The 8779-nt window shown below is 35.2% G+C and overlaps 2 pseudogenes; one reads left to right on the forward strand and one right to left on the reverse strand.

The window, feature by feature from the left end:
- Positions 1–47: 47 nt before the first annotated feature.
- LOC101341976 (lupus La protein pseudogene) lies at positions 48–2471 on the reverse strand (annotated as a pseudogene).
- A 4532-nt stretch (positions 2472–7003) lies between these two features.
- Positions 7004–8004, forward strand: LOC101341211 (olfactory receptor 4C11-like; annotated as a pseudogene).
- Positions 8005–8779: the final 775 nt, after the last annotated feature.

Raw genomic sequence — 8779 nt, forward strand, 5'->3', positions numbered from 1 at the left:
TAAAGGAGACTGGAGAAACCTCGAGAATATGGTCTCCAGACACCCTTTTAGCTCAGAAACTGTACTTTTCCTTTAGCAGACCCAGCCTGGGCAACTTTATTTCCCTTTCCTTTTCTTTTAAATTTTTAAGCTTTTGAGTTCCATTTGTTTAGAGATTCTTGTTGATCTTCCATGATTTTTTTCAGTGCTGCTTTTTCCACGTCTCCTTCTAGAACTTCCCACATCATTTCTTTGTTCCTTAATTGTAGGTCACCATTACTGGCATATTTGGCTTTACCCAGTACTTCCTTAGCTTTTTCTTCAACTAAAATTACTTCCTCTTTTGCTCCTCTGACAAGGTCATTCCATTTTATTTCTCCATGATTTGAGGAAACGATGTGCAAATCTTCTCTTACATGTGTGATCATCTAAATTTACCAGAAAATTTTAGCAAGCAGCCCCATGATTTGTTCTCTAGATTTCATTTTAGCACCTTCTGCTAACTTTTGTTTTTCTTCTTGCTCTTGTTTAGCTCTTAATTTAGCTTCCACTTTGCTTTCTTTCTTCCTTCTTTTTTGCAAAGTAATCTTTGAAAAGTATTAGCAAGTCTGTGTCTTTGTGCTTCTGGACAAGGGTTTTTACAAACTTCTTAGCAGATTTAGTGTTGTCAAAGACAACAAATATTGATCCCTTAAAAGCTTTGTGCAATGTTCTTCTCATCTGAATATTTAGCACTTGACCTTTGTCTTTTAACCAGTCTTTTATATTATCAAGGGTTGCCTCAGCTGGGAAGCCTTTAATATAAGCAGATCTATTTTTCGTATCTTTTTTATGCTCTTCAGTCACTTCAGGGGGTGGTTTCCTTAGAGATCTTCTGAATTTAGTTTTATCTTCACTCATTTCTATGAAATCCACCTTTGATTTATTCAGTGCTTCTATTATTACATTAAAGTCTGTTGTGAGATGGTTTAACCTGCTGACTTTTATCATTGCCTCCAAAGATACCCAGCCTTCATCCAGTTTGATCTGTTCCTTTAAAAATTTGTCCCACGGCAAATTAAAGTCACCAAAATAATACTCAATTTGATGACAGATTTTGGCCTCCAGCACAGCCATTTTTTCACTATCACTGATTTCAACCACTGTGGCTATCTGAAAAATTTTCTTTATGACTCCTGGTCTCGCAGAGGCCCTCCACTGGTTCAACGGGGCGATAGCAACTTCCGTACTTGCAAGCGCTGCCAGCTGTTCGACCTTGCTTAAAGAAGATCCATCACAATTATTTTTCAAAGACTATCTTTTCTCCAATGGATTGTTGACAGACATTTGTGGAAGATTAGTTGACCATGTATATACAGGTTGACTTCTAAAGTTGTGGGAGATAATTTACATCTTTGCATTTCCATTTATGTTTGAATCAGTTTGTAAATTTCAAAAAGATATGGCTGTTTAAATTTTGTATGTAATTTCTTTGTCTTAGAGATTATTTTATGCATAATTGACAATTTTAAATGTTGAATTGTTCATTTTATGAACATCTTCCTATTTATTGAGCTTTTTTTCTTTTCACAGCAAAGTTCTGTAGTTTTCAAGGTACATATTCTGCACATATTTTGTCAGATATAATCTGAAGTATTTATATTTTAATGCTATCAAAATGATATTTAAAAAATTCAATGTCTGATTGTTACTAGTACCAAAATTACAACTGATTTTTTACAGTGATTGTGTATCCTGTAAACCCTGCTAAACTCAAGTCCAAAAAGAAAAAAAGTGGACCACACAAATGGAATAAGGATCAGTTAGCTGTCTACGTTACTATGTGATATGATTTTCCATGTAAAAAATCTTAACAAAGGGAAAGAAAAGGTACTATAAGTATCAGAGAAATGTTGGCCTGGTAGAATGAGTTAAGATGTATTCCCTTCTTTAAAATTTAAATGCCTTTAATTTAAATGCTGATCTTGACCGAAAGCAGAGAACTCTGGAAAGATATTTACCTGTGTTACATTGTCTATGCAAAGGCATTTCATTGTGTGGATCATAACAAATTATGGGTACCACTGCAAGAACAGGAATTCCAGAACTCTTAATTGTGCTCATGAGGAACCTGTACGCAGACTAAGAGGCAGCCAATCAGTACTGCATGGTTTAAAATCAGGAAAGTTGTGTGTAAGGGTTGTATCCTTTCACCGTACTTATTTAATCTGTATGCTGAGCAAATAATCCAAGATGATGGACTATATGAAGAAGAATATGGCATCTGGATTGCTGGAAGACTCGTTAATATATAAATATAAACATATATATGTATGTGTGAGTGTTTTTATGTTATGTCTGTATGTGTATATGTATATATATATCACTGGTTCTGTTTCTCTAGAGAATACTAACTAAAGCAGTTAGACTGGGGTCATATGTTTTTGGAGGAAGACTACAAAGATAAATTCCCATTATTCTCACATCAAATCAAGGGTACATGCTATCGACATGCATTATCCCTGTTAAAGTTAATCTTGATCACCTGCCAGAGGTAGTGTTTGTCAGGGTTTTCTACTGTAAACTCACTCATTTATCTCCCTTCCCATACTTCCACTTTAGTAGAAAGTCATAATATACAGTCTTAGAGATGGAGAACTATGTTCTGTCTCCTTGAAGTTCTACATTAATCACCTGGAATTCTTCTGACAGGAAATCTGCCTCTTCTCTGTCTTCTATTTACTTATTCAATTGTTCATTTATATCAGTATGGACTCATGGATATTTATTTTATTCTTGGGCTATATTCCAGTACTGTATTACTTATTTTGTTTCACAAATTTTTTCAGTGTTGGCCATTGGGAGCTCTTTCAGTTAGCTAATGTATCTCTTTGCCCTTTGCCATTTTTTCATCATTATGTGTGTTTGTATGTTTGTGTGTTTGAACCCTTCTGTACTTTCTGACACTACAATGTTATCTAGTACTTCTTGTGCATTCCTGCCCCAACCCTATAATCAGCAACCATTTCTCTAAGAAGTTCTGGTTCCTTTTATTGGTGAATGGTATTGGAAACTAAGATCTGGCCTCTAGATGACCAACATTTTTATTCTAATCAAAACATGTCATTTATGACCCAAATTAATGCCTTTAATTTTAAGAATAGGTCACATTTTTTCCTCATAATCTAAAAAGACAAATTGAAAATTAAGCTCTTTATCACGTCTTGCTCACGTTTCTTAATTGGGAGGATGAGACACATTAGGGAATGATCTTCCCCAGACTCCTATATTTTGCATCCTTCATCTTAAATACTCTTCTAGGGAAGGCAACAGAGAAACATTTCACAGTCAAAGTCTTGTGTGAGGGTGGATTTCCAAGTATATGGGATGAAACTCTGATCAACTTAGATTGCCTTCTAGTAGACAAGTGAGAACCTAAGCATCTTTGTGAGATCAAAGAGAATTTTAGACGCACTTTTTTTTTTTTTTTTAACCTCAATTGAGTATGTGGCTTCTGAATTACCCTGGGAAGAAAAGAGAACAACTGAACATTCTAACCTCTGCATAAAAGCTAGCAAGATTTATGTTGGAAAATAACGTAGTCATGTTTAGTAGTTGGAGAAAACTAATCTGTTCAATGTCATCACAGTATGTATATAATACACAGAAGGCACTTGTGGGAGGATAGAAAGTTTAGGGACTTTGCTAGAGTGATAAATAATCTAAAATAGAAGGTGGGAGTAAAAACTGGCATGGGTTCTTCTATTTGATTAAAACATTTTGAAACAAAATTTAGTGTTTAACAGACAATAATAAGGAGTGGATATGAAAAAAAGATGTACATGAGTGTTGAGCACTGTGAGGTAAGGGTTATTCGTAGATGAGGGTGATGGAGATAAGCAAATAGAAATAATTTCTGTTTGAGTGTTCCAGAAAAGCTTCATGAAGGTGATGAAAATGCCACTGTTGGGTAGGCTATAGGCTTTACATCTCCATGAGGCAACTGAGTATAGAATATGTAGGACCCTGTAGAATTATATCTATGGGAAATCCTCCTTCATTCTTTTACTCATTCAATAAATATTTATTAAGCACCTATTTCTATTCTAGGCTTAAATTCAGCTGTGAGCAGACAAAAATCCCTGGTCTTATGTTGCTTTGTTTTAAAGTATGTCATTTGTATTGTATATCATTCTAATGTACATCAGTTATGTGAATTATGAAACGTGTGTGTGACTATTTGCTTGTGTGTGTGTGTGTATTTATATATTGTTGTTGATGCTAGTTGCCATCAATCGATTCCTATTTGTGCCAACCCCATGAATACAGAGAAGAATTGTGTTCCATAGGGTTTTCAAGTCTGTCACCTTTTGAAAGCTGAGTGTCAGGCCTGACTTCTGAGGTGCCTCTGGGTGGGTTTGAACCAACAGCCTTTTGACAAGTAGTCAAGCACTTAACACTTTACATCACTCAGAGACATATATATCTATATACACACACACACACATCCATATATACATATATGTATAAATGCAGATATATACACACACATATACTTGTATATATGCATAAACAAACAAACAAAAATATATTTTGTATAAATACATGTAAGAAGCTCTGGTGGCTCAGTGGCTAAGTGCTTGGCTGCTAACTGAAAGGTTGGCAGTTTGAACCCACGCAGCCCTCTGCAGTAAAAAAGACCTGGTGATTTGCTCGTGTAAAGATTACAGCCTAGGAAACCATATGGGACAGTTCTACCTGTCACACAGGGCTGCTATGAGTCAGAATCAACTTGAGGCACAGAACAATAACATATATACATGTGTATATACAGAGAGGCATACACGAGCTGCCTAATATGTAGAACATACAGTAACATATATATAACATACAGAGTAAGACACACATATATATTACTTAGTTCATAGAAACTGCAAACAATTTTTAATTTTCTGCGCTGAAGAATTTGAAAAAAGAGTGTATTTGGAAAACTTCCAAGAATGCAAGTGAGCCTGGAGTTACACGGCGGTGTGGTGGTGTATGGTGTAACACTGAAATTCACAACTGCCTCTATGACTGACTCACTGTCTTACTCAAACTTCTGGAATTTAGTTTTGCACTAAGAATACTGGGGTCTCTCCTGCCTACATAAGAAGACAGTTTGAGGGCTCAGTGGGGTGCCAATGTAAATAAGTTAATCGGACCATGACCTATGATAAGACTTTTTAAATATTTTTTCTTGAATGAAAACCATGCTTATGACATATTTTCAAATGTTACCGACAGACACATCGCTAAAAGTAGGTCTTCTACCATCTTGCATGCCTAGAATGTAGTTTCTTTCCCCAGAGACTACAAATATTACAATTTCCTTTGCACCTTTCTAAACACAATTCATTTATATGAGTTTGCATGTGAGATATATGTTTTCCTGATTTTAATGAAAATAATTATCTTTCAAAGCATATGCTTCTGTCCTCTGGTGTTTTACTTTACAATATATTTTAAAGATCCTTGCATATATATCTGCTTTGTTTTTGTCAGTGGTGGCATAAAAGCACTTCCTGTTGTTACATGCTGTTGAGTCAGTTTTGACTCAGAGACCCTATGTACAACAGAATGAAACACTGCCCAGTCCTGCACCATCCTCACAATTGTTGCTATGTTTGAGCCTGTTGTTGCAACCACTGTGTCAATCCATCTTGTTGAGAGTCTTCCTCTTTTTCAAGGACCCTCTGCTATACTAGTATGATGTTCTTCTCCAGGGACAGGTCTCTCCTGATAACATGTCCAAAGCGAGTGAGACAAAGTCTCAACATCCTAGCTTCTGAGGAGCATTCAGGCTATATTTCTTCCAATAAAGATTTGTTCATTCTTCTGGCAGTCCATGGTATATTGAATATTCTTCACCAACAACATAACAACATAATTCAAAGGCATCAATTTTTCAGTCTTCCTTATTTATCATAGCTGATTTATCATAGCTTGAGTCAGGCACCCCTTAGTCCTCAAAGTGACATCTTTGCTTTTTTAAAAAAACTTTAAAAAGGCCTTTTGCAGCAAATTTGTTCAATGCAATACTTTACTTTCTTGACTACTGCTTCCATGGGCATTGATTGTGGAGCCAAGTAAAATGAAATAGTTGACAATTTCAACTTTCTTCACCAATACCACAACTCAAAGACATCAATTCTTCTTCAGTCTTCCTTATTCACTGCCCAGCTTTCATATGCATATGAGAAACCATATGAAGCCAAAGAAAATACCATGGCTTGGGTAAGGCATATACTTAGGCATATAATTAGATATAATTAAATCCTAGTTTCCTTTTTATTTCTACTTCTCTTACTTGAAATCAGGATATAAGATACACAAGAACAAACATGACAAAGATCACATTGAAAAGCTTTTGCTATGAGTTGGAGTTTCTCTAGCTCTTTTCTAGATCCTAAGTGTGCAAGCTGTAAATCTGAAATTTGAAAGGATTTTCAGATATATGGCTAATGTTCTCTGTCTACTTTTCCTTAACTATAGCCTCAGTCTTTTCTTGTTTCTTAAGAAACTATATTTAAAAAACAGAAAAATAATGAATAAGGAGACAAATATAACTTCTGACAATATGGTGGGATAAAATTTTATAACTGGACAACCATGTTCAAGAAATATGAAAGCAACTCAAAGTAAGTTACACACAAATTTTCTCTATTTCTGCAAAACACTACCTCTAATATTGATAGTACTTGCTGAAAACTGAAGAAACACAATCATTTTAGGAAATTATACATTCATGTCAAATGCCTTACATTAATGTTTAATATATTTGAAGAGCCACTTACTTTTTCATTATTTTCCTTTTACAACTTCATATGCAACAAGGTAAACAGACAATTATTATGAATTCCACTGTATTCATAAAAAACTAACACAGAAATCTAAGTGATAACCCACTGGGAAGTAGAAGTTTCATGATCAGGCATAGGTATTGGAGCTCCAAATGCAGTATTAATCTTTATAAAATTATTGCTTTTTTTCTTGCAGATTAACTATTTCTAACCTCTACTTTCCCACATCTTCTGAAACAATGCAGTAAAATAATAGTGTAACTGAGTTTGTACTTTAGGATTGACACAAAATCCTCTGAGGCAGAAAATCGTGTTCATAATCTTCTTAATTTTCTATACTGGAACGGTGGTGGGGAATTTGCTTATTATTGTGACCTTCAAGTTCAGCCAGATTCTTGGGAGTCCCATGTACTTCTTCTTATTTTATTTGTCCGTTGCTGATACCTGCTTTTCAACATCTGCATCCCCTAGACTAATTGTGGATGATCTCACTCTGCGAAGAAAGACATATCTTGTAATGAGTGCATGATGCAAGTCTTTGCACTGCATTTATTTGGCTGCATGGAGATCTTTGTCTTCATCCTCATAGCTGTTGATCACTATGTGGCCATCTGTAAGCCCTTAGGTTACCCGACCATCATGAGACAACAAGTGTGCATCATCTTGATTATTCTTGCCTGGATAGGGTCTTTTATACATTCTATAACTCAAATTGTCCTGGTCTTGAAACTGCCCTTCTGTGGACCTAATTTAATTGATCATTATTGCTGTGATTTGCAGCTCTTGTTAAACTTGCCTGCATGGACACTTACATGATCAACCTACTGTTGCTGTCCAACACTGGGGCCATTTGATCGAGCAGTTTCTTGATTCTGATGACCTCATACTTTGTTATCTTGCATTCACTGAGAAACCACAATGCAGAAAGGAGGCAAAAAGCCCTTTCCACTTGCACTTCCCACATCAAAAAGCCCTTTCCACTTGCACCTCCCACATCATCGTAGTTGTCTTATTCTTTGGTCCATGTATATTCATATAAACACGTTAACCTACCACTTTCCCCATGGACAAGATGGTGGCAGTATTTTATATCATCAGGACACACTTTCTCAACCCATTCATCTACACACTAAGGAATGCAGAAATGAAAATTGCCACGAGAAAGTTATGGAGTACCAAAATTACCTCAGAAACCAAAAGATGACATGAGGGTATGGTGCTATATTTAGTAATGGGACTGAGTATGTACAGACATCAAATATGATCATGTGTGATTATTGTAGGAATAACATCCAATCGTATATAAGATGGTGTGTTAATATGTATATATAGACATATATATATATACTACAGGCAAAATGAATGTCTAGCATCTTTTGTGTCTGAGTTAGATACAGTGTCATAATAATTCAGAAAATTATGGACCAAGCTGATATCAGCCCAACTCAATCTTCTGAGATTCAATTGTGGCATTGCTAATCATGAATTATACAGCATAATTCTTAATCCGTACTCTTTGGTTTGATACTTATACAATCACAGCCATGTGAAGTTGTGAGACTCCATAAACAAAGTGCAATCAATTCTCTATGATCTTTCATTCTGCCCATAATACATTTTGAATAAGAGGTATACAGCTTCTTCTTTAACACCTCCAGGTCAATTGAACTCAATGTATCAAGATTATCCAATCTATTTTATCACTAATTTGTCTTTGAAGCGTTCCGTGTTTCTGAATCAGATGCTTTTTTGATGTACTGATATTCTAAACTAAATTATTTCTCATTTTTTCCTTTGGATATTAAGATAATAGAAGGGACTTTAGAATATAGATTTACCATCAAAAAAATAGCTATGACTAAAAAGTAAACAAAAAGTATTTAGATTTTTGGACAGTACAAATCAGACAAAGGTCTAATCTCCATAATCTACAAGAAAATCCAACACCTCTACAACAAAAAGACAAACAATCCTATTAA

This window comes from Trichechus manatus, unplaced genomic scaffold (genome assembly GCF_000243295.1).
Source record: "Trichechus manatus latirostris isolate Lorelei unplaced genomic scaffold, TriManLat1.0 scaffold00440, whole genome shotgun sequence".
Taxonomy (NCBI): Eukaryota; Metazoa; Chordata; class Mammalia; order Sirenia; family Trichechidae; genus Trichechus; species Trichechus manatus.